Source organism: Marmota flaviventris, chromosome 19 (genome assembly GCF_047511675.1).
Source record: "Marmota flaviventris isolate mMarFla1 chromosome 19, mMarFla1.hap1, whole genome shotgun sequence".
In the NCBI taxonomy this organism is placed as follows: domain Eukaryota; kingdom Metazoa; phylum Chordata; class Mammalia; order Rodentia; family Sciuridae; genus Marmota; species Marmota flaviventris.
In genome coordinates, this window is record NC_092516.1 from 27,105,851 (window position 1) to 27,123,118 (window position 17,268).

General features: G+C 46.5%; 1 protein-coding gene across 3 annotated transcripts in view; it reads right to left on the minus strand.

Moving 5' to 3' along the window:
* Gtf2i (general transcription factor IIi) overlaps positions 1–16,649 on the minus strand; it is an 89,970-nt gene extending 73,321 nt beyond the window's left edge. The window contains exon 1 of one of the 3 annotated variants that reach the window (XM_071605370.1): positions 16,459–16,649. The gene's annotated coding sequence lies outside the window, so the exon portion shown is untranslated. Of the gene's footprint in view, positions 1–13,477; positions 13,669–14,504; positions 14,855–16,458 lie in introns of those variants that run through there. The other 2 variants (XM_071605368.1, XM_071605369.1) reach the window with 2 other exon arrangements.
* Between the last annotated feature and the right edge of the window lie 619 nt (positions 16,650–17,268).

The window sequence follows — 17,268 nt, forward strand, 5'->3', positions numbered from 1 at the left end:
TACAACAATCATAAATCAACCTCTTTGTTCTAGTATTTTATAAATAAGCAAGCCCAGTCCAGGAAATCTTACTGTTACATATTAACATGCTACATTACATATACTTGATTTTATAAAATGAATCAGAATCCATGTCCATTTCCAAATTGCCATGCATAAGAAGAAGTCAGTTTTTTAAAAAATAATGAACCTGAGGTGAATAATTTATAGTGACTAGAAATATAATACTAAATTCATGGCAACTCATCATGGTTGCAACAAAGTTCATTTCCTTTTTGTCCATAAGGCAAATATTACAGTGGGCAATGAAGAGTGCTTTAATATATCAACATAAATCATGTTGTATAAAGATAACAAACTTAGAATAAGTTATAGTCCATGTACATATGCCAAAATACACTCTACAGTCATGTTTATCTAAAAAAAAGAATTTTTAAGAAAAAGGAATTTGGTTCGAAGACAAAATTAGGAATGTCAGCCCAATCACATATATGAACATGTATGTCGTAAAACACTGATGACAGGCAACTGTCAGGCAACATTATGCCCTTTAATAAAAACAGCCATGAGTTTAAACAGTCATTTAAATTAGTAAAATCTTGTACTCACCACCTAAACTGAAGACCCACTCTAACTAGTAGGAAATGCATTTAAATAGCTCACAAACACCGTGATTTCATTTTCTTCTACACAAAGTTCTGCAGACTGCTAAGTTTTCTGTTATTTTTACTTATTATAAGCAATTAAGATCTATCCTGCATATTTACTTAAATGTGGAGAGATAAACTTCAACACTGAAAAATCATAAATACCCTAATTCAATGTTTTGCACTAGAACAATATCAGAACTCGATGCTTTTCTCAATTAACACTGACAAAGTCTTCAAAATTAGCTAAAATAACTACCACTAAGACACTGTCCACAGAAGGAAGACAAAAGACACTGTTTAAGACAGGTGATGAGGTCTGGAGTTGTAGCTAGTGGTAGAGCGCTTGCCTCCTACGTGTTGAGGCACTGGATTTGATTCCCAGCACCACATATAAATAAGCAAATAAAATAAAGGTCCATCAACAACTAAAAAAGTATATAAAAAAAAGACTGGTATGATATTCATAATTCCATAAATAATTCAACAGGTTTAAGGGTTTAAAAAAATGGGGAGAGGAGATTTCTGCCAGAAAAATCTCATCCAAATTGAAGGTTCTGACTTCTACTCCAAAAAAATGTCGCATGATATTCCTGTACTGGCAATACCTTCCTCCTGGCCAATATGGAAGGCAGGCCACAATGCCTTGGTTTTCTGGTATCCTCAAGTTGTCTTCCTTCTTCAAGGTCTCGTCTCTAGTTACGTTTTGCAAAACTATAAAACTTAAATTTTACCAATTCAATTTATATTAAGCATCACTAAAGCCAAATTTCAACAAAAATATTCTTGAATTGTCTCCACTAACAGAAACATCACTAGTGAGAATAAAATAACTTCAAATATCACTTAATTCTACAGTAAAGTCAAATGGAATTTTAAGCTTTAAAATTTTTATTTTATTTTTTTTTAAAGAGAGAGAGAGAATTTTTAATATTTATTTTTTAGTTCTCGGCAGACACAACATCTTTGTTTGTATGTGGTGTTGAGGATCGAACCCGGGCCACACGCATGCCAGGCGAGCGCGCTACCGCTTGAGCCACATCTCCAGCCCCAGCTTTAAAAATTTTAAACCTTTATTTATAAAAGAAAGTCATTGCTTCAAAATGATGAGCACCCAAAGAAAATCTTAATCTTCATCTACAATGCTCCATATTTTTTCCTAAGATGGTGCCTAAAATGAAAAGGATCTAACTCCACTCACCTGACATTATCCTAAAAAGGTCTCAGTTTCATTAAAATTTGTGGGGGTTTGGGGGAGGGGTGTTTGTTTTTTAGTACCAGGAATTGAATCCAGGGGCACTTAACCTCTGAGCCACATCCTCAGCATTTATATTTTATTTAGAGACAGGGATTCGGTAAGTTACTGAGGCTGGCTTTGAGCTGGTAATCCTCCTCCTATCTCAGCTTCAGGAGTAGCTGGGATTATAGACAAGCACCACTGTGCCCTGCTCATTAAAATTAGTTCAAATTATCCTGTAATACTATATTCTAGCAATCTTTTAAGGTGCTGAAAACATTTCCCTCTGGAATTAATGGTACTTAATAGCTAGCTCCTTCTACCTTTATAGGTACAAAGTACTAAAGGCCAAAAAAAAATTTTTTTTAAAAGGAAATTATCCATCCTTAAAACATTAATTAATATACTTCCATTTCTTCAGTGTCCATTTGGTAATTTTGTAGAATGTTTTTAAACAATTTTTTAAATTTTAAAATATTTAAGGTAGTTCATTGATCCTACTGGTTTGTCTTTTGAGTGATAGGAAAGAAATTAACCTACTCTCTTCATGTTTACAGAAGACTGACATGTGCCTGACAATGTGCAAGACAGACTTTTCTATAACCACGAGGATGAGGCTACAGCTCTGCTCGAGCTCTTGCCAGCACACACATCCTGGGCGCAGCTACCAGGACCACAGCAAAAAAAAAAAAAAAAAAAAAACTTGCTATTGCAATCGTCCAAAATCACAGAATTCCTTTTTCTTTCTTGTGGTTCTGGGAATGGAACCCTGGGCCTTGTGCACACCAGGCAAAGGCAAAGGCTCTATCTATCACTGAGCTACTTCCCAGCCAGAGCACTCTTCAGAATCCATTATCTATCAATTCTAGAAGGTGCTATCTTAGGAAACTTGCTGGTTGGTGTGTGTGGTCTTGTGAGAGTACACTACAGCACACAGTGGCCAAGGCCAGAAAGTCCACCAACCTCATCTTCAGATACTTGTAACACAGATCCCGGATTCAGGTGTGGCTCTATGAGCAATGGAATATGAGGACAGAGGGGCTGGGGTTGTCGCGCTTGCCAGCATGCAAAAGGCACTGGGTTGGAACCTGAGCACCACATAAATGTAAAATAAAGATACTGTGTCCACCTAAAACTTAACAATATTATATATATATATATATATATATATATATATATATATATATAAAATGAAGATAGAGAACAGTACTGGTTTTTTATTTTTTGGGTGTGCGTGTGGTGCTGGGGCTTGAACTTAGAGCCTTGTGCATGTGAGGCAAGCACTCTACTAACTGAGCTACATCCCTAGCCCTGTACTATTAGTTTTGATAAATATGTGAACCTTGTATTAGATGATGCAGAAGAGATTTTTTTTTGCGGGGGAGGGGTGCCAGGGATTGAACTCAGGGGCACTCCACCACTGAGCCACATCCCCAGCCCTATTTTGTATTTTTTTTTATTAGAGATAGGGGCTCACTAAATTTCTTAGCACCTCACTAAATTGCTGAGGCTGGCTTTGAACCCACCATCTTCCTGCCTCTGCCTCTGAGCCGCTGGGAGATTCATTCTTAAAGGCAATAAAACAACTAGGTCAGATCATGTTAAAAGGAGATAATATTACTCTGTGGTTCTGGGAATGGAACCACTAGAAATGATCAATAAAGTGAGAAATTTACAGAGAAAGCTACCATCTTTTTTAGGTGTTCTTTGCTGGGAATACAGTTCTAAAACATCTGTTTTGATTACCCATTTTGATTACAGTTATTAACAGATGAAAACACTGGGGGGCTGAGGGACTCTTTTTATTAAAAAAAAATAAAAAATAAAAAGAATCTGGATCTACCTCACTAGATGCTCAATTCCTCAAGCACTTTCAAGGCCAAACCAGGTTGTAAAATTCAATCCCATTTTAGATATTTTTTCAAATCTCATCATCTACAATACTTAAGTTTCAGAAAAACAGGAAGGCTCTCTAGGACTCAGACAATAACCATAATGGTTAAATCCATTAAGTCCGTGCACTGACTTTCACCACCATACCCCCAAATTCCCTGCTCTCAGAGAAAAAGAAGTAGAATTCCTCAATTCTAATAAGGAAAAAAACGCAAGAGAGGGCTGGGGATGTGGCTCAAGAGGTAGCACGCTCGCCTGGCATGCGTGCGGCCCGGGTTCGATCCTCAGCACCACATACAAACAAAGATGTTGTGTCCGCCGAAAACTAAAAAATAAATATTAAAAAATTCTCTCTTAAAAAAAAAAAAACACAAGAGACATTTCATTTTGTATATCACCACACAAAACACTCATTAACAAAGGGCAACATGACACCCTATCTTAACTGAGGAGCCAAGCTAACTGAAGTCTCCACACAGCAGATATTGTGTCCTACCCCAGACTAAAGGAAAACACTAATAATCCCACCCCAAAATGCTTCAGCAGAGTCTAATCATGAATAAGAAATGGACAAATCCAAGTTAAGGGCCAATCTATAAAGTGCCTGCCCAATAGCCTTCAGAGGTCCAGAGCATGAAATCAAAGCCTGAAGAACTATTCTAAAATAGAAACAGAAATAAAAAAGCACCTCAAGATGGGCAAGGCAGCACACACCTGTAATCCCAGTGGCTTGGGAGACTGAGGCAGGAGGATCCCAAGTTCAAAGCCAGCCTCAGCAACTTAATGAGGTGCTAAGCAACACTGTGAGACCCTGTGTCAAAATAAATACAAAAAAGGGCTGGGGATGTGGCTCAGTGGTTGAGTCCCCTGAGTTCAATCCCTGGTACCCCTAAATGGGGAGGAAAAAAAGGCACATCAGCCAGGTGCCAAAGGTACTACTCGAAGCTGATGCAGGAGATCCCAAATTCAAAGCCACGCAGGTCAACTTACTGAGACCCTTGTCTTAAAAAAATAAGGACTGGGGACAGGGCAGTGGATGGACACCTGAGTTCAGTACGCAGAACTGCTAAAGAAACACTGGAACAATAAAGTACACAGAGAAATAGGAAGGCTGGGGAGACCCCTCCACTGTTGTGCCAACACATCTGGAAAGCCCAGTGGGAAGCTCTCAAGGATGTATGGGCAATTTTTATTCCTTTGCTCTTCCGGTCGCTGTTTTGCAAGTTTAAAAAAGTTTCAAAATAATTTTTAAGGAAAGGGGATGTAGTTCAATGGGAGAGCAAGTGCTTAGGATACACTAGGCTCAGGGTTCAATTCCCAGCACCACAAAAAATAACAATTTTTAAAACACTAAGTACATATGTGCCAAGCTAATTAAAATTTTCTCCAAGGAGCCAGACACGGTGGCGCACACCTGTAATCCCAACAGCTCTGGAGGCTGAGACAAGAGGATCACAAGCTCAAAGCCAGCCTCAGCAACAGAAAGGTGCTAAGCAACTCAGTGATACCCTGTCTCTAAATAAAATACATAATAAGGCTGGGGATGTAGCTCAGTGATTGAGTGCCCCTGAGATAATCTCCAGTAGCCCCCCCCCCCAAAAAAAATCCTCCAAGGGCTGGGGGTATAGCTCAACAGGTGCTCCCAGGGCTTTGACTGGTTACATTTTATCTGTATTGGCTATATAAAAAAGCTGGAAATGGGCTGGGATTTTTTTCTTGCACTTTAAGAACTACAGCCAGGTGCAGTGGTGCACACCTGTAATCCCAGTGAGGCTAAGGCAGGAGGGTTGCAAGTTCAAAGCCAGGCTCAGCAATTTAGTGAGGAGGCCCTGTCTCAAAATAAAAAACAGAAAGGGTTGGGCATATGGCTCAGTGGTAAAGCATCCCTGGGTTTAATCTCCAGTACCTCCTCCCAAAAAAATAAAATAAAAACACACAGGCTCTGAACCTTCCAGCCCAGCCTAGCACTGTGTGGGAACTGTCCCCTGAGCTCGGTAAACCTTGCTTTCCTCAATCTCAAGATGCACACAGTGCCCACCTTCCCCACAGACTGCTGTGAGCACTGGAACAGCAACCTCAGGACCCTCAGAAACACTACCTCTGCAGGGGACTCCAGCCCCACACTCCCCTTTCCAGCTCCCACATCCTCCCACAGAGACCTGGTTACTTTTAAAGTAGTATTTTTCTATTTTTGGACTAGTTTAAAATTAGTCCTTGTAATCAATCAAAATCTGTCACTTCTGCCTCTGAGGAAGAGGCTTCCAAAAAAGTTCTTTAAATGCACTACTTTCACTTCACCAAACTGAGCACTCAATAGGCACCAAGATCCACCTGTAACTTGATTCCCAAACCCTGCCCAGCCTGGCTACCCTCTGGGCACTCTGAGTCTGACTGTGTAAGCTCAGTCTACCAGAGACCATATCTGGACCTGTAGCTCCCAGGATTTCTACATTCTTTGCTTATTTAACCCAGAGGATCATTGGAATCCTCATTCCTAAGAGCTGATCTCCAAAGGGTTAACAGGTACTTCCCACATGGAAATAAATCAGGTTGGTATTTCACTCAGAGAGTCTGTCTTACATATGTGTAATATGAAGGTAGGAAGTATCACCACTTATACTAATATATCCACTTCAGTGGACAGCACAAACTGAACAAACGAATCCACTTTAGTTCATTTAATCTTTAGAAAATAAACATTTAACGACAGCAAGTGCTTTGAAATAAAATTAGATATCCCCAAGCCAAGCCCTTTGATGAAGACAGATTTTTAAATCAAGATTCTGAAATTTTTAGGCTGAGACTGGTAGGACATCCCTATCATCCCAGATACTTGGGAGGCTGAGGCAGGAGAATCACAAGTGCAAGGCCCTGAGCAACTCAGTAAGTCTCAAAATAAAAAGGGCTGGGGGTATATTTCAGTGGTAAACACTACTAGGTTAAAATACCCAGTAATAATAATAATAATAACAGAGCCAGGTATGGTGGCACACATCCCAGCAGCTCGGGAAGCTGAGACAGGAGGACCCCGAGTTCAAAGCCAACTACAGCAAAAGCGAGGCCCTAAGCAACTCAGTGACACCCAGGCTCTAAATAAAATACAAATAGGGCTAGGGATGTGGCTCAGTGATTGAGTGCCCCTGAGTTCAATCCCTGATACCAAATAATAATAATGATAGATAGATATGAATAGATATATGCACACCATGTTTATAGCAGCACAATCAATAATAACCAAACTATGGAACCAGCCTAGGGGTTCATCAATGCAAGATTGGATAAAGAAAATGTGGTACAGATACACAATGATTCAGAAAGAAAAAACAATTAAGCCAGAAGCAGTGGCACACGCCTATAATCCCAGTGACTCAAGAGGCTGAGGCAGGAGGATCACAGCTCAAAGCCAGCCTCTGCAGCTTTGTGAAGCCCTAAGCAACTCAGTGAGACCCTGTCTCAAAAATAAAAACTAGAAAGGGCTGGGGATTTGGCTCAGTGACAACACCCCAGGGTTTGATCCCTGGCTTTCCCCTCCCCACCAAAAAAGAATGAAAGTGTGTCATTTGCAGCATAGTGGATGAAACTTGAGAGGACATGTTAAGTGAAATAAGTCATGTTTTCTCTCATGTGAAGTCTGGGGGATAGGAAGGAAAGAGGAACAAAAAGGTGTGGAGGAGTGTCTCGTGAAAAATCAAAAATCAGAAGAGGAAAGGGACCGGGGTGGAAGAGGAGAAGGGAAGGGGAGAAAAAAGGGCTGGGGATGTAGTTCCCTGGTACAGCACCTGTCCAGCATGTAGGAGGCCTGGGTTGGGTTCGAACACCAGTACCATAAATAAATAAAAACAAAATACAAGAAAAATCTCATCAGCCATTCAGGAGAAATTACCACTTTTTCTGGCACAAAAGTTTAAGAGAAAATGTTTCTAGGCATTCATTAAACTTTTAAACTGACAGTTCAGAATTCCAAGTACAGCAGCTTATTCTACCAACACACAAAGAATGTGTCCCTTTGACCTTACTCCAGATTTAAAAATCATTTGAAAGAGGAAATGAAAACCAAGTCGCTATCATGTATAAGTTCACTTTATTTTTTAAAATGCATTCTTCACAGAAGGCAGGTGATAGGAAAAAGGTGTTTTGCCAGAACTGGTGTCCTGTCTCCATATACTATCCATTTCAATCCTAAATTTACTAAAAATGACCCTAACCTATGTCCTTACCACATAAGGGTGTTACCAGAAGGTAGATAGGTACTTGATAAAGTGCTTCATAAAACACTCAGCAAGCTGAGCGTGGTGACACACACCTGTAACACCAGCTGCTCTGGGAGACTGAGGCAGAAGGATCACAAGTTCAAAGCCAGCCTCTGCATCTTAAGCCCTAAGCAACTCAGCAAGATCCTATCTCAAAATTCCAAAAAATAATAAAAAGGGCTGGAGGTGTGGCTCAGTGGTAAAGCACCCCTGGGTTTAATCCCTGGTACCAAAAAAAAAAAAAGGGGGGGGGGTTGGGGGATGTAGCTCAACGGTACAGCTCTAGCTTACCATGTATGAGACCATGGGCTCAACCCCAACACCAAAAAAAAAAAAAAAAAAAAAAAGGTTTATACTATATATGCTTTAACATTTTTTTTTTTTTAAATCACTCCAAGAAACCACTTAATGTTTATTAGCATGTGTGAAGGCCTGGGTTCAATTCCCAGCACTGCAAAAAGAGGAGACCACTTGGAAAAAAGAAACGGAATGGAAGTGTTGATGATGGAAAAGGCAGGTGCAAACTCCTCTCACAGGGCTTCTCTATGCTAGCAAAAGATGTGTGCAGAACCATCCATATTCTTCTGCCACAAAAAGGGGTTAAACACACATACAAGGGCTGGGGATGTGGCTCAAGTGGTAGCGCGCTCGCCTGGCATGATCCTCAGCACCACATTAAAAAAAAAAAAAAAAAGATGTTGTGTCCACCAAAAACTAAAAAATAAATATTATAAAATTCTCTCTCTTTAAACACACACACACACACACATACACAATGACAGCAACTCTTGCTCCCAGGTGTAGGTAAGAAAGATGTGAAAACAAGGACTCCAGTGACACCTGCCAATGCACAAAATTCTTATGCACAGCTGCCAGAAGGCGGAAACAATCCAGGTGTCCATCCACAGATGGGAGAGACCAATAACAGAACATTACTCAGCCTTAAAAAGGACTGGCGTTCTAGAACATTCTATAACTTAGAGCAACAAAAACATTATGTTAAGTGAAATAAGCCAGACACAAAAGCACAATTACTGTGATTCCAATTATGTGAAATATCTAAGCCAGGATGGCTGTAATACTAGCTACTCGGGAGGCTGAGGCAGGAGGATGGCAAATTCCACACTCACCTAGGTAACTTAGTTAGAACAGACCTCAAAATAAAAATTATGCAGATGTAGCTCAGCATAGAGCACCCCTAGGTTCAATCTTCATGACCAAAAAAGAAATATGTAGGCAGGACTGGGGTGTAGCTCAGTGGCAGAGCACTTGCCCAGCACCATGAGGCTCTAGGCTGGATAGACAGCACTGCAAAAGAGAAAAATAAAATAGGCAAACTCATAAAAACAGAAAACAGATTAGCAGTTACCAGGGGCTGGAAAAAGGAATGAGGCATTTTTATTCCATGGGTACAGGGAGTTCTCTGTTTGGGGTGATAAAAAAGTTCTAGAAATAGAGGTGTGAATGGAATTAATGCTACTGAACTGCACATTTTAAAATGCTCATTAGGAAAGAAGGAAGGAAAAGTGGAAGAAAGAAAACGATGAAAGAACAGGTGGAAGGAAGGAAGCCGACAAATCTCCTTGTAAGATCAATTTCTCTGCCATTTCCCCTTGTAAACATTTCCCCTTGTAGACATCCTCCTTTGTCAAATCATTTCATAAATGAGATAATGAAATGTAATTCAGTGTTTTAAAGTCTTAACACCAGAGTGGGGGTTGTAGCTCAGTGGTAGAGTGCTTGCCTAGCGTGTGCAAAACCCTGGGTTCCATTCCCAGGCATGGCAAAAAATAAAGTAAAAAGTCTAAGACAGCCTGGTGATACACACCTGTGATCCCAACGATCTGGGAAGCTGAGGCAAGAATATCACAATTTCAAGGCCACTCTCACCAATTTAGGGAGATCCTCAGCAACTTAGTGAGACCCTGTCTCAATTTTTTTAAAAAGGGCTGGGGATATAGCTCAATGAATCAATCCCCAGCACCAATTTACAAAAGTCTACAACCAAGAGCAGTTATTCATTCTAGTTCAGTTCCAATATTTCATTTTCTCATTGAAAACAACTTTTGATCTGAGAACAATCTATAGATAAGCTCTATTCACATTCACATGAGAGTCAATAGTAAGGCCTGTACCTACATAGAGCAAGTTACTTACAACAATATATTAAGCAAAATTTTCTGTTTCATTAATCAAACTATCAAATTTTTTATATATTTTTTTAGTTATACATGAGCACAATATCTTCATTTTGTGTATTTATTTTTATGTGGTGCTGAGGATCAAACCCAGGGTCGCACACGAGCGAGGCGGGCGCTCTACCACTGAGCCAAAACTCCAGCCCCAAATTTCTTTTTTTTTTTTAATATTATTTTTTAGTTATAAGTGGACATAATATCTTCACTTTGTTGTTTTATTTTATTTTATTTTTTAGTTTTCGGCGGACACAACATCTTTATTTGTATGTGGTGCTGAGGATCGAACCCAGGCCGCATGCATGCCAGGCGAGCACGCTATCGCTTGAGCCACATCCCCAGCCCTTCACTTTGTTTTTATGTAGTGCCAAGATTCGAACCCAGTGCCTCAGGCTTGCTAGTCGAGCTCTACCACTTGAGTCACATCCCCAGCCCCAAACTGTCAAATTTCTAATAAAACAGTGGGGCCTGACCACAAATAAGGTAACTTTTCTTACTTCCTTAATTAGGGCAAAAAAAATCTTCAATTATTCCTAACTCCCTTATTCTAATTTCTATTTCAAATATATAAAGATTCCCAATGGAGAAAGAAGGCACTACCTCTAAGACTTATGACAGAGTAAGATAAAAATAGGAGTGAACTTATGTGTTGGGCAACTAGCTCCAGAAAGCTAGTTTGATTGTAAATTCACTACTTACAAAATAGACATGATTAGTCCCCATTATACAAATACATCAGCTCTAACCTAACTAACCAGATGTCATTTCAACTAGCTACCCTAAATAGGACCACACTCCACTACTCTCTGCTTCCTCAATTATACCCTACTATGTTCATATACTGTGTTTCTTTCAAAAATAATTTCAGAGGGCTGAGACTGTAATTCAGTGATAAAGTGTTTGTCTTGAATGTGTGAGGCACCAGGTTCAATCCTCAGCACCACAAAAATAAAGATACTGTGTGTTCATCTACAACTAAATTTAAAAAAAATATATTTCAGGCAAGTGTCCGAACACTTGCCTACCATCTGTGACGCCCTGGGTTCAGTCCCCACCACCACCACAACAGAAATGTTCTCCTTAGCCACTGTACACACGACGTCATATTCACAAAGGGAGAAGCCCATGAAGAACTATGCCCTTGTCCTTAGAGTTTCATTAGAGATCAACACTGTACTCAATATTAGAAGTTATTACTGGCTACTAATTTTTACTTCCTCAATAAGTTTAATTTGCCAAAGTAGCCAGCATGTACTTTCATTGTTACTGTAAACTGAAGGTTGGCCTCCTGTAATACACAGTTTGAGTGAACAAAATTATTTGAAAGCCACCTCCACCAACATGCCTGTAATCCCAACAACTTCAGGAGGCTGCAGCAAGACAATGGCAAGTTCGAGGGCAGCCTGGGCAACTAAGCAAATCACTGCTGAAAAATAAACAAAGGGCTCAAACCACATGTGACGGCACATAGTAATCCAAGTAATTTGGGAGGCTAAAGTAGGAGGATCACAAGTTCAAGGCCAGTCTCAGCCAGTTATCAAGGCCCTCCCTCAGCAACTTAGGGAGATCCTGCTTCAAAATTAAATAAATAAAATCTGAGTATTTAACTTGGGGCTAAAGAGCCCCTGGGTTCAATCCCCAGTACCAAAAATTAATTTCAAAAAATTATAAAGGGCTGGGGATGAGCTCAGCGGTGGAACACAATGGGGTCTAGTCCCAAGATCCCTCAAAAAAGAGATCCTATATATAGTCAATTTTTTTTTTTGGGGGGGGGGGGGCGGTGTACTCAGGGCCACTCGACCACTGAGCCACATTCCAAGCCCTGTTTTGTATTTTATTAGAGACAGGGTCTCACTGAGCTGCTTAGCAGCCTCACTAAATTGCTGAGGCTGGCTTTGAACTCGAGATCCCCCCGCTGGGATTCCAGGCGTGCGCCCCTGTATATAGTTCTTAATGAAGTTAGAATCCAGGGACAGCGGAGCCAGTCCTCCAGCAACTCTGACATTCTCTGGCTGTATCAGACTTTCTACTACTTACTCGCGGGGGAAAGCAGACACGGAGGGCCAGACACAGGCAGGGGACACTAAGACACAGACCGCAAGAAGAAAACACGAAAACTGCAGCAGAGGTGAACAAGGACAGGACAGAAGGACAAAAAATGGAAAATGAAGATCCAAGTACACCCTTCACACTTCCAGTGTCAGGGCCAAGCTCTGCAGGGCCACCCAGACCTGAAACTCTGAGGAGGGTGAGAGGGAGAAAATAACAAGTGTCTTAGGGGGAGGCTCAGGGGTCCCCTCCACAGTACCAAAAAAAAAAAAAAAAGCCTGTACCATGGATAAATTAATAAAAATGAGTGGGAAAATTAACCAACTATTTAGGTCTTCAATTTAATTCTGCATTTAATTCCATGACCCCCTTTGAAACTGGAGGTTAATTAGTTTAATTCTGCACTTAAATCCATGGCTCCTCCTTAAACCGGAGATTAATGTAATCACGCCTAACAAAAAAATTCTTTAACTCTGAACCAGTTTTCCAAGTAATCTACAGTAAGCCGCTCGACTTATTTTTTGGTTAAGATCTAATTTTAAAATAAGGAAGAGCAAACATCTAGAATAGATTTACCTCACTTAACTCTGCACCACCGTGAACGGTTCCCCAGCGCAAACCCGGGAAAAGCAGCCCACAGCACCACCTGGTAACGAGTGGAAACGCGAATTCCCAGGCACCGCCCAAGCCCGCCCTGCAAGCCACGCAGCCGAGCCCGCCGCGTTCACCTGCTGGGCAAGCAAGTGCAAACTGCCACTTCTCCTGGCCCGCTCCTCATCCACAGAGTGGAATTTCGGGGTTATTACGACATAACATCTCTGGCACAGGAGACGCACGAGGTCGTTAGCTGTGTTTGTTACAAGTACGCGTAAGACACTCGGGCAGAACTGGGGGAGAAAGGGAGAGACGAAAGGGCACTGCACACCCGGCGGCTGGGCCAGACCCCCGCGGAGGAGGGGCGGACGAGTGGACAGGGGCGCGACGCAGCAGCGCGTCCCCACCGGACACTGGAAGGAGGCCTCCCAGAAGCGAGGGCAAGGAAGTTTTCCCGGCCTCGACAGAAGCAAAGTCAACGCCGCCTAACGGTGCGAACCCAGACCCAGAAAGCAGGCGGCACGGGAGCCCAGGCAATGCTCGCCACCAAAAGGCAAAAAGAAAGAAAACTTAGCTCCTGGGGTCGGGAGCCTGCCTCGCGGGGCACTCTACCTGCGTCCGCACTGCAACCCAACTCCCCTCACTCGGGCGAGCGCCGGGGGGCTCGGGCCGCCCTGCGGGCCTGGCCGGCCATTGTCTGCAGCGCGGTGGCACTGCGAAGCGGCTCCCGTGGCGCGCGAGAGGAGCGTCGCTCCACGGGACCCCGCGTCCCGCTCTCGGCCGCAGAGGAGCGCAAAAGCCGAACGCGGGGGCGGCTGCTTGAGAAAAGACAGAACTTCCCAAAGAAAAGTGCAGGGACCAAAGGGCACCGCGCTCCTCCTCCGCCCAGCGCTCTGCACCCCGCCGTCCGGTGCTGGCGGAGCCTGGAGGCTTTATGCTCAGGGCCTTTCGGCCGCGGTCTTCCTTCCGGTCATTGTGTGTATTTCCACCACCCCCCAAAATCGGACGGGTCCTCCGGGGCGCCGCGCCCGGCCGGCCCAGGACAAAGCCCACGGCGGGCTGCACCTGGGAGCGGGGCGGGGCGCGGCGCGCTGGGCCACCGCTCGGGAACCCGCCCGCGGCGCCCGACCCCGCCGCAGTTGCCAGGCAGCGCGGCGCCGCCCCCGCGCCCGCCGGCCAATCCCGCGCGTCTGCTGCCCCGGCGCAGGAGCCCCAGAGACACCCGACGGGCGCGACCCCACGGCTCGGGCCTGGCACCGCGCGCGCCCCCGCACCGCCGGCCGGCCAATCAGCGCGGCGAGGCCCGCGCGCTCGCTCACGCGCGGGGCCGCACGCGCGAGGCGCCCCCCCAGGCCGGCGGGCGCGCGCCCATCCCCCACGGCGGCCCGGCGCGCGCGTGCAACCGCCGTCCCCCGCGACCGCGGCCGCCCCACCCCCACGCCCCGCCGCACGGCCGCCGAGGCCGTCCGGCCGGGGTCCGCCGCACCGGGGGGCGGCCGTGCGCCCCGAAGGCCGTCGGGCCGCACGCCCCGGCGCCCCAGTCGCAGGCCCCAGCGGGGCAAAGTCTCGAATAAAGGCCCTGCTCGCCATGGCACCCGAGGCGGGGGCGGGGGTCCAGGGGTGCGGCGAGGGGACTCACCCGAGTGCAGCCGCCTCCGGGCAGCGCGGGGCCGGAGTACGAAGGGCGCGAGTGGGGGACGCGCGCGCTGAGGCCGCCGCGGAGCAGCCTCGGCTGAGGGAGCTGTGAGCGGGCGGGAGGTGAGGGCGAGGGGCCCGTGCGTCTCGGCCGCGCTCCTGTCACCGCCGCATGGCCGCCCCAGCAGGGCCTCACTCAGCGCCTCGTTCCGCTCTCAGGGGACAGAGGGGAAAGGCCGGGGTAACTGCGGCAGGCGGGCGGCCCGGCTGGAGAGCGCGTGCGGGGAAGCGGGGGGGCGACCGGGTGGCCCCTTTTCTCTGCTCTCCGAGCTTCTCTCTCACCCTCCTCCTCCTCCTCCTTTTTTTTTTTTTTTGTTCCTCGAATGCTCGCTGCGCTTGCGCAGCCGCAGCACCGCCCAGCGGGAATTGTAGTTCCTGATTGGTCCCCGCCAACGCGGCGGCGGGCTTCGTGGACTACAACTCCCAGAAGGTTCCGCGGAGGGGAGCCCCGAACCCGAGGACGAGGCGAGCGCCGCGGTGCCCGGCCCTCTCCAGCAAGGGCTGTCAATGGAGGCGCGGGTGGTGGGAGCAAGAACATGGCTGCACCTGGGGCTTGCGCGGCCGCCCGGGTGGGGGAGGGGATCTAGGGCGAAGGAACAGAAATGCAGACCCGCGGTGGCCCAGGCGTCCGCACAGCCGCGCCCCAACCGTCCTCCGCGGCCGAGCAAGGCTCCAACCTCATCCTTGCACTGCGATTCCCTGCAGATTGCAAGCCCGGCACGCAGAATAGGCCGGGGAGCCCCGGGATGGCCTGCGCCCTCTCCGCTCCGCCAAGGGAGCTCCTCCGCCCTGCACCACCCTCCGGGACACAAAGGATTCCTGTTAGCGTTTTTCAAAACTTGCCTCAAAGGCGGCTAGGAATGACTTGCCCCAACTTGGGGCAGGCGAGGGGAAGACACTGTTCGAGTTTCTAGCTGCCCCCTCCCCAGCCCTTTCCTCTGCCTAGCTCAGCGTTTGGAAGGAAAGTCGAAAAGCCAGACTCTGGGGCCCCGTTTGTTCGGTCAGCAGCAAAGCAAATTAACTCAAATCTCATGCTCCACGCCCCCCTCCCCATTATTTTTTTTCTCAACTTTTCTGAATTCAGCATATTTTCAAAATGTGAGATCTTACTGTTCACCCAAGTTACACTCCAAAGTTAAACAACAAACTGGCTCGAGTTGGAAGACTAGACGGTCGCGGACAGCGCTAGATGCAGCGATTCTCAGGGTGTTTCCGCGCCCCCCACGCGCCCGCCGCCCTCCAGCCCGCTCCTCGGTAGGGGGCGACCAGAGGCTCCGGCCAGCCTCCCAGCCTCTTTGTCGCTGGCTCTCTGGAAAACTTTCCGAGCAGCCAGTCTTTTGATGTCGGTCCAAACCCTGCCTTTGGATCTGGGTCCGCGGATTGCCGTTCCCTTTTCCACTCTTGCATGGACCGCACCCAGGAAGCCACCTCTGGATCTCCATGTTAGATTTCTTTGAAATATGAAGAATTTAAAGATCCCTGGGATAGCAGAGGCTATCTACATGCTTACGACCCCCGCCCCCGCAATCACAGTCATTTTGACCTTGCCTAATTCATTCGTGAGTAAAATTTTGTTACTCCATTCGGAGCCTTTCGACAAGTTTTCATAAAAAGAACTTTACTTTTGCACTCAGACTTCACATGCATTCTGTCATATTTAGTTCAATCCCATATTTGCATTACAAGAGTCGGCCCTTATCAACAGGGGTGTGAGCCAGGACCCCCAGAGAGGCCTGCATCTGTCTTCCCCGGGTACCAAGCCCCCCTGTTTCCTCCTACTCAGCATACCTACTGTGAGGCAGGAACTGGGCACAGCAGGAGGCTAACGCGGACAGTCCACAGCAAGCAGCCACGTGGACCGGCCTCTCCTCTCAGCACACCTGGGGCACTGTACTCACCCTTCTGCTTGCTCTCATCACAGCGGGAGACTGGCTTTGGGTGGCATCCTCTATCCTTAACAACTTTTCCCCCTCTGCGGGGAATGGGCCAGCAGCTTGCTCCTGGGCAGACACACCCTTTGGGCCTTTCAGTCCGAACCTGTTCCTGAACCTGTGCAGCCACCCCTTGCTGGCCGTGAACGGCCTCCTCTCAGGCCCGCCGTCGCGCCTCTCGGGGGACGCCTGGCTCAGGTCCTGGTACAGGCTCAGCGCCTTCTGGCGCAGGGCGCTGCCGTCCACAGCCACGCGCCGGCTGCTCATGTCCTCCACCCACAGGCTCAGCGCCTTCTCCATCTTCACCAAGCACTTGTCCCGCACGGTGGCCGTTACTTTGGCGTCTGGGGGGCCACAGCGAAGCTGGCCCGGATCTCCTTCTCCTTCTTCACGATTTCCCGGATGGAGGATTCGTTCTTACTGAAGATCTTGGCCACCTCGGCATAGGACTTCTGCTCCTTCCTGACCAAGAACCTTCGCCTTTTCGCTCAGCGGCAGCACGTCGCGGCTCCTCTTGGGTGCATCCACATTGCCGGCCCGGGTGCTCTTGGGCTTGGGCGCCATCGTTAAAAGTAAAATAAGGCCTGGTGCATTGGCTTACCTCTGTAATTCCAACCACTTGGGTGACTGAGACAGGAAGATTGCAAGTTCAAGGGCAAGCTTGGCCTCTTAGAGAGACCCTGTCCCAGCCCAGCGCAATGGCGCAGGCCTGTAATCCTGTGAGACGAGGATCACAAGTTCTAAGGCAGCCTTAGCAATGGGAAGCACTAAGCAACT